This window comes from Chenopodium album, chromosome 9 (genome assembly GCF_948465745.1).
Source record: "Chenopodium album chromosome 9, dcCheAlbu1.1, whole genome shotgun sequence".
In the NCBI taxonomy this organism is placed as follows: domain Eukaryota; kingdom Viridiplantae; phylum Streptophyta; class Magnoliopsida; order Caryophyllales; family Amaranthaceae; genus Chenopodium; species Chenopodium album.
The window spans coordinates 71626799-71639747 of NC_137842.1; the positions used below are offsets into that span (position 1 = coordinate 71626799).

General features: G+C 34.0%; 1 long non-coding RNA gene and 1 other non-coding gene across 5 annotated transcripts; one reads left to right on the plus strand and one right to left on the minus strand.

Moving 5' to 3' along the window:
- Nucleotides 1-747: 747 nt before the first annotated feature.
- LOC145559163 (uncharacterized) lies at nucleotides 748-4345 on the plus strand. Of its 4 annotated transcripts, none has more exons than XR_014092674.1 (6): nucleotides 751-1101; nucleotides 2130-2397; nucleotides 2666-2720; nucleotides 3139-3219; nucleotides 3674-3798; nucleotides 4067-4345. It is a non-coding gene; the product is annotated as an uncharacterized LOC145559163 (long non-coding RNA). The 4 variants fall into 4 exon arrangements; XR_014092673.1 differs by having other exon boundaries at nucleotides 753-1101; nucleotides 2118-2397; XR_014092676.1 differs by lacking the exon at nucleotides 2666-2720 and having other exon boundaries at nucleotides 749-1101; nucleotides 2118-2397.
- Nucleotides 4346-12026: 7681 nt separating this feature from the next.
- On the minus strand, nucleotides 12027-12108 carry TRNAS-AGA (transfer RNA serine (anticodon AGA)). The gene has a single exon. It is a non-coding gene; the product is annotated as a tRNA-Ser (tRNA).
- Between the last annotated feature and the right edge of the window lie 841 nt (nucleotides 12109-12949).

Below are 12949 nucleotides of genomic sequence, written 5' to 3' on the forward strand. Positions count from 1 at the left end.
ATAAAAGGCATGTTTGGCATAGGAGGGAAAGCCAACCTTGGAATGGAGGCAATTGTAGTAGGCATGTTCGGAATTGGAGGGAAAGCCATAGGGAAATTTGGTATACTAGGCATGTTTGGGATCGAGGGCAACCCCGTTTGAGGAGCCGTTGTTGTTTGGAGAAGGTGGCGGCCTCCTTCGATGCTTGTCATTGACAAGGCGGCGATGAAGATAGCTACAAGGATGAATTTAGAAGCCATTTGTGCAACTTAATTGTATTAGAAGTTGTCTAAGGGTGTATGTTAGATGTTACTAATTAAAAGGGATGAAATTTTTGTGAGGAATAAAGATTTACTAGCAAGGGGTATTTATAGTGTATGATATGATGAAGATTAAAGAGTATGGTTGTACTTGTTAAGACTTTAAAAGTAGGTAAGTTGGTTAACAAACAAAAAATAATAATAATGGTACGAGTATTGTTGTTGAGCAAAGTTTGAAGAATATTTGCTTCTTATTTGGTTATTATATTCCTAGTTAGCTCAACAAAGAAATGTTGTAGCACTTTCTAAGTGGCTCAAAGCTAGTTCAAATTTTTCTTACTTGTACCATAAGATTTCACGTACATGTTAGCTTTTTGAATTTTGATGTTGCTGAAATCACTATAAGAAAATAGATCAAAGAGGACGATTTTATTCTGACAAAGAGGGCGACTTTAATTTTGCCTTCTTAAACACCATCAAATAGGGCATATAAAATTCGCCCTATTATATTGTTATCAAAAAGGGCGAAAATTTGGTCGTTGTCTTAGAGCTGATCAATAAGGGCGACTAAATTAAATTCGCCCTCTTTGATCAAACAATAAGGGCGACTTAAACAATCGCCCTCTTTGATAAACAATAAGGGGGCAAATTAAAAGAAGTTGTCGTCCTTGGTTGCACAAATAAACAAATACTTCTACTGTACTCCGTAAAACAAACCCCAAAACAAAAAATTGTAAAACCCCTCTCTCTCCTCACAATGCGATAACTACACTTCGAATTCTCCATTGAAGCGAGTTTGAGCTTTCTCGATCCTCCATTGAAGCAACTTTGAGCTTTCTCCTCCATTGAAGCGGCTTCTCAGGTAGTATTAAATTATGGACTATCAATTTCATAATCTAGGGTTTATTGCTAGTTAATTGCTCGAATGTTTTTGTTATTGAAATTTAAATTGTTGTTTGGATTTGAAATTTGTTGTATAGCATGCTACTTTTGTCGAGTCAAGCAATCTTTCGATTTTTCCTGTTAAAAAATTGATGAAATACCTATAATAATCGTACTTAAATAATCCGGAATGGTGCAAATATAGTGTTTGATGAAATGCCTTAAAGAATCTAGGAAAAAAGAAAATCTTATAGTTTTCAAATAGTGCAGATAAAGTGTTTGATGAAACGCCTCAAAGACTGTTGATTAAAAAAAAATTGTTTTGTATGAACAAGTGTTTATGATGCATGATCATTGGAGATAAGTATATGATTAATTAACTCATTATCTGATTTCAAAATGTAATGTATAAGAGTAGTTGATTGCAGTTTGATTACAGCTTACTTATTGATTGTGAAGGTATTCATGTTATGTTCAGAGCTAGTTTATGATTTGGTACTTTTCATAAGTTTATTGGACTAAATTAGTTTTCGGTTTTGAAGATTGTGAATTATTTAGTATTATCCAACTTTTGGATTGTAATGGACTAGATTATAATTTTTTTTCAAACACATTGTGCTTCTTATTTATTTAGAAAGGATAGATAGGCATTGATTATGCAGTGAGTCGGTGAAAGGTCTATCAGTGATAGCTTCTCTGTCATTTGAGGGATAGACAAACATAGGAAGTTGTGCTGAAGATGATCATATAGTCATGGTGTACGAGTTTGTAGAAGGCAGAAGCTTAGCTGCATTATTAGATGATAAAAATTCCAGTTAAACTGATCTATGAGAGCTTCTATATGTCTTGGCATTGCTTGTGGTCTTGAATGTGTTAATGTTTGTTTTGTTGCATCGCGACCTTAGGCCTAGCAATGTACTTCTTGACAATAGTTTCTATTCTAATTAAAGCTGTTGGATTTTGGGATTGCACATGTATTTACTGACTTTGCATCAGATGCTATGACAGAATATTCCCAAATAACATAGGTTATATTGATCCGAAATACATGTTTACTAGACGTTTGAGCTCGGCAATTTGGTCAAGATGGTAGGTTTCTGGAGATAGTTGATCCCACTTTATCTGAATTTTCAGAAGAGGAGATGAAATGTTTTTGTGTCTGAGGTTTCACTCTTGCTCTCCTAGTCTCCAGTATGGCTGTGGTTTCAATTCGGTGCAAACACTCAAAACATTCCTAGTCCAGCACTTCAAATGAAGTCAAACAGTTGCCATCTTGGTGAGCATTTTCAGCAATTACTTCATTTTTTATTCCCCTTTTTGATCAGTGATGATGCTTTGAGTAATCTCTTAATTGCCTTTGTGGATTCTGAAGGTGCCAATGAACATAATTAACTCATATATACTACGTATTTGATTAAGTTGTGGACAGATTACTTGTATGAAAGGATTTTTGACAGAAGAGTTGCAATCCACTTCTGCCTATTTTTCGTCATTTGATTATGCAGTGAGTGGCATAGAATTATAACCCATGTTTGCGTTCCCAGGTTGTGCGTTGAGGCACCTGTTTCAGGGTATACTTCCGTATTGCTCGATTACCGGGTAAGTTGGGACATCTTACGACATACTCCCCTCAAAAAGTTAAAAAGCTACTCTTTAGCCATATGAAATATGATGATAGTGTGCACATCATGAATGGTTAGGCACTGCGTTTACTTCAAGGGCATGTTATATAGATTATCTGATTTGGGATTAGCTTGAGACTTATTAACTTTATGTAATTATGAATTATTATGCTTATGCCGAGAATTGTAGTGTTTAGTTACACTCCTGAAGCATATTGTAGTCAGTCCTTGATTTCTCCCAGAAAGCTTTGGTTGCACTTTCCTATTACTCCTTGAGTTTAAATGTTTTTGGTGCCAATAATTGCATTATATAGTATTTTACATTGCAAATTAGATCTACATATTATGTTACTGTTTATAGTTTTGTTTCTATCTTCTATGTTTGTTTCCTTCAGATCATTTTGTATGGAAAAGAACAATGAATGAGCCCAAAGGGTCTACCTCTCAAGAGTCTCAACAACTTAAAAAAATAAAAGGTAAATATGCTATGATTGCTTTATTTATGAATAGGTGCTAGAGCTGAGTTTTTGGGCTTTTCCTACTGTTGAATATTGGTGAGCCAATATGGTTATATTTCATATATGCTTCATAGACATGGCCATTGTTGCTATAGGTTAGTCACAGATAACTGCTTTAATTTCTCCCAGATTGATCAAATAATGATTGCAACACAAACTCCTAGTTGAATTAATCTCCTGATTGTCCTTAATTATTCATCCTAGTTGTGCACTGAATTTATAACCTTCTTGTTTCTCGTAGCCTGAAGAGAGTTCTTTATATCTTTTTTTTTTAGGGATGAGTTCTTTATATCTTTTATTCCTTTTATCTTCAGTTTATATTTTCATATACAGCTATATTTATCTTTTCTAATGGAAATCCTTATGTTGTTTTCTGATCTTCTTGGTAATATGTATGCATGTGATTTTCTAGGAACAACTACAAAATGAAAATAATATGATGTGAGCTGAATTGGAAGTTTCTAAGAAGAAACAAGATGACCTAGAACAAAAGCTTTGGTTAGTCGTGGAGAAGATTGGCCTTGATGCTTGATAGAGGTAATATTTTCTAGCTTACTCTTTACATAAAATTGTCATGTGGATGCATTATCAATTTATCATGCCATGGTTATGTTAGCTTATGTAATTCAGTAGGTATAAGACATGGTGCTCAGACTGATGCCTTTCTACATGCTGTTATTTTGGCAGTAGTCGATCAGTCAATCAAACATTCCATTTTAGTATCTTATTCTTGAACTTGACTTTTGTGAATTGTAACTTTCCCTTTCTTCTTGAAGAGGATTAACAGTTACATTTAAACCTGCAGGACGCGAAACCGTTTCTTACTTGTTTCTGTCAAGTTTGCAGTCAGGGGATCAAGTCAATGTGCTGATGTTTTGGGGATGGACACCAAAAGGCGGGTTGCATTACAGATGGAAAAAAAAGGGGATGCTAGAAAATGCAAGAATGAGAAGATTGCTTGATAGTTCATGTCCTAGAAAAAACATTATTAAATTTTAGTACTCTTTGGCATAGCTATTTGCTATTTAGAAAAACTTGGTTAATACTTTTGTATATATAATGACAAAATTAGAATTTATGCCTATTAAGACCTTTTTTTTTCCCCTAAATGTACCCTTCTAGAATTCTTTTTTAAAAAAACTAAAAAATGACCAAAGAGCACGACTTTAATTTTGCCCTTAAATTTTAATCAAAGAGGGCAAAAATTTTTGTCCTCTTAGATTTTGATCAAAGAGGGCTAAAATTTTTGTCCTCTTAGATTTTGATCAAAGAGGGCGAAAAGCTTTGTCCTCCTTGATTTTGATCAAAGAGGGCGAAATTTTTTGCCTTCTTTGATCTTAAACAAAGAGGGCGAAATTTTTTGCCTTCTTTGATCTTTAACAAAGAGGGCGAAAGATTATAGTTGCCCTTTGAAGCTAATAGGACGAAGCTAAAAGGGCAACTTAGGGGCGATTTTAAAATCGCCCTCTTTGCCTAATAGGGCGAAATTTTAACCTAAGAGGGCGATTTAAATCGCCCTCTTTGATCTTATTTGTTGTAGTGAATGACTGATGATTCCATAAAATTATGCCACGCTTATTGCCTAATTAAGTTGTTAGAACATTAGTCCTACGACATAAATTTTTAATTGTAGCACTAAGAAATAGTAGTGCATTGGTATATTAAATAGCAAATAATCATTTTTTTTTTTGAAACAAAATAGCAAATAATCATATATTAATGAATTAAAAGACATATAGTATGAAGGAAAAAGATATATGCAACCTTTAGGGTCTGTTCACATTTACTGAATTGAGATAAACTGAACTGAATTGGACTAAACTGAACTGATTGAAGCTGAAATGAATATTTTATGAGAGAGGGAAATTAGGAGCTGAACTAAACTAAATTGATTGAAACTGAACCGAACTGAATTGATTGGAGCTGAACTGAACTGAAATTAAGTAAATGTGAACAAGCCCTTAAAACTACATTTAAAAAGCTAAAAGTGGAAAGAATTGACAATAAATAAACATTTATTACACCGATAAACTTTTAAGTACTCCAACGAATTTTTAGGTCATATCTTAGTCCCTTTTGTCAATAAACTTTTAAGTACTCCGTTACTTTTAGAATTTTGACAAAAGTATTGCTATATATATATATTGCTATATATATATATATTGCTATATATATATATATATATATATATATATATATATATATATATATATATATATATATATATTAAAAAAAAAAAAGGGTAAGTGTACTAGGTAGCTTATTATGGAGGTAGGAACTTTTTTTTTTCCCCTTTAATTAATTTATTCTGCTAAACTATTTTCAACTTTTGCTCAATATCCTTTGGCCCTTAACATGTTAATTAAAGAACCATTGTATTATATGTCTTTTAAACTCGCCCAAAGGTTTTTATGATTGAGGAAATTGAGTAAAACTTTCTTCTATTAAATGTCTATTTCGATTCTAGACGATAAGAATGGGTAGAGCTGTCAATTCGGTTAAACGGGTCGGTTTTGGGTTGGGTCATGCTTGAGTCGGGTCATACTTCTTATCGGGGTTGGGTCGGGTTTAGGTCGGGTTAATAACAAGTCGGGTTACATTCAGGTCGGGTGAACAATAGGTCGGGTTTAATTCGGGTTTTCACAGGTTAAAACGGGTTAGGGTAATTCTCAAGTTCGAGTCGGGTTCAATTCAAGTCAACAATTTGCGGGTTAGAATCAGGTTGGGTCATTCTCGGGTTTGAGTCGGGTTCGGTTCAAGTCAATAATTTGCAGATTATAATCAGATCAGGTCATTTCCAAGTCGGGTCATTCTCGGGTTCAAGTCGGGTTGGGTTCAAGTCAATAATTTGCGGGTTATAATCAGATTTGGTCATTTCCAAGTCGGATCATTCTCAGATTTAAGTCGGGTTATGTTCAAGTCAAAAATTTGCAGGTTAAAATCAGGTCGGGTCATTTCCAAGTCGGGTCATATTCGGGTTCAACTAACTATAAATAGATATTTATCATTTTTATCAAGTTAATTATTTCCTTTGACTATAATATATATGGCAATATACTAGGGAACAATAGTCTATAATTTAGGAAGATAATTATCTCCTTTGACCATACAACAAATATATACTATATTTAACTCTTAAATTTGAGGATGATGCTCCTTTCTTTAGCTAGCTTGGATCGACTTGGTCTCCCAAGACAAAATGCTTTGATCAAAAATAATAAGGTGATCTAAATTGCATTTAAGGAGATTTGAAATCAGGTCAGGAACAATTTGGATTGAATTTAGGTCGGATCAATAACAAGTTGTGTTAATTTCAAGTCGAGTTAATAACAGATCGGGTTGAATTTTTGGGTTGGGTAAGTAATAGGTAAGGTAAAATAAAGGTCGGGTCAATAACAAGTCGGGTTGAATTTGGGTCAGGTCAATAACAAGTCGGGTTAATTTCGGGTGGGTTTGTAACAAGTTGGGTTAAATTCGGGTCGGGTTAGGAACGGGTCAGATTGAATTAAGGTCAGGTTAGTAACAAGTCGGTTTAAATTTGGGTTTTGACGGGTTAAAACGGGTTTGGGTCAATTTTGGGTCAAGTCAGGTTCGGTGCAAGTTAATTAAATTGGCCGTTGTAAACCGGTAAATTGGTGCAAGTTGTAAACCGGTAAATTGGTCGTTTAAAAGCAAATTGAATGGTTCCACACACCCAATTGGACTCCCAGAGAGTATTAGGGACCATGACAAACAAATCTGTAATTTTTATTTCCGGGCGAAAAAAAGTCAAAAAATTCCAAAATTGAAGGCTAATATCCACGTTTTTGAGAAATTTTGAAGGTATCGGGGCCCGGTGTCTAAAAGTCTTGAAATTCTATGGGATACATCTCGGGGTCATATAATGCCGTTTCGAACCATATATGATCATTATTTGTTGTCATAAATGTTCGTGGTAGGCTTGAATTAATGAAATCGGTGCAAGTTGTAAACCGGTAAATTGATCGTTTAAAGGCAAATTGGATGGTTCCACCCACCCAATTAGACTCCCGGAGAGTATTACGGACCATGGTAAACATTTCGACAATTGCTATTTCCGGGAGAAAAAAAAATCAAAAAATTTCAAAATTAAAGGCATTCCCGCTATTTGAAAAAATTTTGCGGTTTCAAGGCCCGGTGTAGAAAAGTATTAATATTTTAGGGGATACATCTCGGGGCATATAATGCCGTTTGGGACCATATATGATCAATATATGTTGTCATAAATGTTCGTAGTAGGCTTGAGTTAATGAAAACCGTGCAAGTTGTAAACCGGTAATTAAATTGGTTGTTTAAAGGCAAATACAATGGTTCGACCAACCCAATTGGACTCCCGGAGGTTATTAGGGACCAAGGTAAACATTTTGACAATTTTTATTTCCGGGCGAAAAAAAGTCAAAAAATTCCAAAATTAAAGATTAATATCAACGCTTTTTGAGAAATTTTGGAGGTTTTGGGGCCCGGTGTCGAAAAGTTTTGAAATTTTAGGGGATATATCTCGGGGTCATATAATGCTGTTTGGAACCATATATGATCATTATTTGTTGTCATAAATGTTCGTGGTAGGCTTTAGTTAATGAAATCGGTGCAAATTGTAAACCGGTAAATAGGCTGTTTAAAGGCAAATTGGATGGTTCCACCCACCCAATTGGACTACCGAAGGGTATTAGGGACCATGGTAAATATTTTGGCAATTTTTATTTTCTGGCCAAAAAAGTCAAAAAAATCCAAAATTAAGGCTAATGTCCACGCTTTTTTTAGAAATTTTGGAGGTTTCGGGGTCTGATATCGCAAAGTCTTGAGAATTTAGGGAATACATCTGGGGGTCATATAATGTCATTTGGAACCATATATGATCATTATATATTGTCATAGATGTTAATGGTAGGCTTAAGTAAATGAAATCGGTGCAAGTTGTAAACCCGTAAATTGGTCGTTTAAAGGCAAATTGGATGGTTCCACCCATCCAATTGGACTCCCAAAGGGTATTAGGGAACATGGTAAACATTTCGGCAATTTTCATTTTTGAGCGAAAAAAGTCAAAAACTTCTAAAATTGAAGGCTAAGATCCATGTTTTTTGAGAATTTATGTAGGTTTCGAGGCTGCCTTGAAATTTTAGGGGATACATCTCGGGGTCATATAATGTCGTTTGGAACCATTTATGATCATTATATGTTGTCATAAATGTTCGTGCAGTGGTAGGTAGGCTTGATTTAATTAAATCGGTGCAAGTTGTAAACCGGTAAATTGGTCGTTTAAAGCCAAATTTGATGAATACACCCACCCAATTGGACTCCACGAGGGTATTAGGGACTATGGTAAAAATTTCAACAATTTTTATTTCCGAGATAAAAAAAAAAGGCAAAAAATTCTAAAATTGAAGGCTTAAGTCCACGTTTTTTGAGAAATTTTTGAGGTTTCGGGGCCCGGTGTCGAAAAGATTTGAGATTTTAGGGGATACATCTCAGGGTCATATAATACTGTTTTAAACCATAAATGATAATTATATGTTGTCACAAATGTTCGTGGTAGGCCTGAGTTAATGAACTCAGTGCAAGTTGTAAACCGGTAAATTCACCATTTAAAGGCAAATTTGGATGGTTCCACTTACCTAATTGGACTCCCGAAGGGTATTAGGGACCACGGTAAACATTTCAGCAATTTTTCTTTATAGGAAGAAAAAAAAAAGTCAAAAAATTCAAAAAATTAAGACTAATATCCACGCTTTTTGAGAAATTTTGTATGTTTCGAGGCCAGGTGTCGAAAATCCTTGAGATTTTAGGGGATACATCTCGGGGTCATATAATGCCGTTTGGAACCATATATGACCATTATATGTTGTTATAAATTTTCGTGGTAGGTTTGAATTAATAAAATCGGTGCAAGTTGTAAGTCGGTAAATTGGTCGTTTAATGGAAAATTCAATGGTTACACACTTCCACCCACCCAATTGGACTCCCGGGGGGTATTAGGGACCGTGGTAAACATTTCAGCAATTTTTATTTCCGTGCGAAAAAAGTCAAAAAATTCCAAATTTCAAGGCTTATGTGCACGTTTTTTTAGAAAATTTTTAGGTTTCGGGGCTCGGTGTCGAAAAGTCTTGAAATTCTAGGGGATATATCTCGGGGTCATATAATGCCGTTTAGAATCATATATGATCATTATTTGTTGTAATAAATGTTCGTGGTAGGCTTGAGTTAATGAAATTGGTGTAAGTTGTAAACCGGTAAATTGGTCGTTTAAAGGAAAATTGGATGGTTCCACCCACCCAATTGGACTCCCGGAGGGTATTTGGTACCATGGTAAACATTTCGGAAATTTTTATTTCCAGGCAAAAAAGTCAAAAAATTCCAAAATTGAAGGCTAATATCCACGCTTTTTGAGAAATTTCGAATGTTTCGGGGGCCGGTGTCGAAAAACATTGAGATTTTCATTTCGGGGTCATATAATGTTATTTGGATCCATATATGATCATTATATGTTTTCATAAATGTTCCTGGTAAGCTGGAGTTAATGAAATCGGTGCAAGTTGTAAAATTGTAAATTGGTTGTTTAAAGGAAATTGGATGGTTCCACGCAGCCAATTGGACTCCTGGAGGGTATTTGGGATCATGGTAAACATTTCGGCAATTTATATTTACGGGTGAAAAAAAGTCAAAAATTCCAAAATTAAATGCTAATATCCACGTTTTTTGATATTTTTTTGAGGTATCGGCCTTATAACTGATGACTATGTACATGAGTTTGTTGAGGTTGTTAATCAATTCACATTGAATTGGCTTGTTAATAAGCTTACATCATAGTGTATTGTATTTTCTTATAGGTTATGACATGACGAGTTTGCATAGAGATTTCTGAATACGCAGTATACATTATACATTATTATTAATACTTTAATAGTAGTAGAATAGATTCGAATTAAGTTTTATTACTTGCATTATTATTAAATTTCCTTACTGTAATGGTAGATATCAATCAATCATTTTTGACAATCGTAATTAATAATCCAATAACACATCATAATAATAATAATAACAATAATCAATCATATATTGAAAATCAAACCGAGTATGTAGTACATGATCATACATATTGTATCATACAAACTATAAATAAAACTCTGAAAATCAATCAATCAATCACTCTACTAATCCATACACAACGGGGTAATTACTTGATGATACATAAGTAATTAAAGACTAATTAATTTTCCCAAAAGAGAAAATTAAACACTCAAAACAAGCTAATCGAAAGTGATTAAACAAACATGTACATCCATAAACATGTACGTACGTAAAACGTACATATGTAACGTATATATTAATTACTTGGATGGAGGAGGAGACATAAAAGGAATAGAAGTAGGAAAATTAGTAGGCAATAATGAAGCAATTGCTCCTGGCAAAGGAGGGATACTAAACGACGTAGGAATTGATGGTATGCTAGTGGTCGATGCCTGTGGTGGAACGCTTGGCAAAGAGGGTTGTGGCATGTTCGGCATTGTGGTGGTTGGCATGGGAGGTAGCGCGGTTTGAGGTTGAGTACTTAATTGGAGAAGATGGCGACCTCTTGCTTGGCTCACGTTAATGCTTGATATGACCATGAATAGAGTGAAGAGGAAGCCGGAGTTTCGAAAATATGCCATGAGTATGTATGTAGGTTAATTAGCTTAATTAGTTTGCACTGAGTTTCTTAACCCTGGAATTTTAATTTATAAGTTTTGATTGTGAAAAAAGTAAGGCCAAGTTTTGGGTTTATATATAAGACTACAGAGGATTATTAAGTTGGTGTGAATTGTATATTTGTGTGGCAAATTATTGAATTAGTTGAGCAGAATAATGAACTCAAAATATTATTATATTATTTTTATTTTTTTTCTTAGCTTTGAAAGGAAAATAAAGATTATTAGTTAGTCCTACCTAATCGATCATCTATCTAGCTACTTATTAGCTAGTAAGCTTGTGTGTCATTAAATTGTTTCTATTAGACAATATTACCACTATTTTTCTTTGCAAGTATTTTTCATGAAAATGAGCATCGCATCACACCCATAGACATACTCTATAAGTCTATATATCAATCACTCTCTACAACCACCACTTTAATTACCACCATCGCTACTAGACTTGATAATTGGGAGGTACCGAGGTATGGGTTAGGGCTGGCGTGAGTCAATAATGAACTGGGTCAAAAGAGGAGGGCTAAAGTAGGTCAATTGGTAGTACCAAATTTTTATTTTCACTTAGCTTCATCCACAGTAGAACCAGAGATCGAAAAGCTTATTGACTAACACGGAATAGTTTTGGATCATTCTTGGTTTCACAATGGATCGAAAGCCTATGATTCTAGATTTCCAAGTTCCACAATGCTCAAGTCTCAATTAAGAGTTACCTTGAGAAATTCTTGTTACTAAAGTACTTCACAACCTTTCCTTTTGCGATTTTTTATCACATACTTGCTTACATATCTTTTCAATTATAATCACTACGTACATTCCCATCCCTATACTATATGCTATATCTGTTTACAGCTTACATATTACCACCTCTCTTATTTTAAGGTATCCTGTAATATGTATTATGGAACGAAAAAAATGAATAGTAGGAAACATGATTAAACTAAACTTAAGAATACTCCATAAAATAAAAAAGTGAAAAAAATGAATAGTAGGAAACATGATTAAACTAAACTTAAGAATACTCCATAAAATAAAAAAGTTGAATTATAAAAAAGGATTACCAAAAAGCGTGGACGGCAGGATTCGAACCTGCGCGGGCAAAGCCCACATGATTTCTAGTCATGCCCGATAACCACTCCGGCACGTCCACTTCTATGTTAAAATTCTTTACGACTTACTACAAGAATGAACCTATAAACTCCTATATAACCGTTTTTTTTTTTTTTTTTGTTTTTTTTTTTTTTTTTTGAGAGAAAAGAAAAAGAGTGGAGAGTAAAGAGACTAAAGACAAAAGGAGGTAAGCATTATTTGTGATGTAGGGGGCGTTTGGTATAAATATAGGAAATGGAGCGGAAAGGAAACAAATAAGAGGGAGGAAATGAATTATTTAACACATACTTTTCCATTTGTTTGGTTTAACTATGGAATAGAATCACTTAACCATAACTCTTTTGTTTTTGTTCAATGAGGGTAAAGGTAATTGTTATCTTAGGTTTTAGAGAGGTAACAAATAGCTAGTGGAAAGTGGAAACCATCATCCTTAAATAACCGTAATTGTTACCTAAATCTTCTAATCAAACACTTAGTAATGATAACACTTTAATTGAATTCATTTCCACCCAAAAAACACTCTAACCTAACATAAACTATGAGCTTGCTAGATTCATCCCTATATATATGATCAAAATATCAATTTTTTTTTATAGTTTTTATTTGTGCAAAATTAGAGAAAATAATACTGTAGTGTTTTGAGGGAATGGATAAATTGGTAGTTGGTACGAGACTACAAGTACGAATACTAATTTAGAATTGTATGACAAAGTCACGCATAAATCGTCGTACTGAATGTTATACTGGAATTTTGATTTGTATTTTCCACTTTTAACTCCTATATTCCTATGCAAGTAATGTAACTCAACCTAAGAGTTGCATAATTACACAGAAAACTACTCCGTAATTTATAAAAGGAAAATTTGATAATTACCACCAAC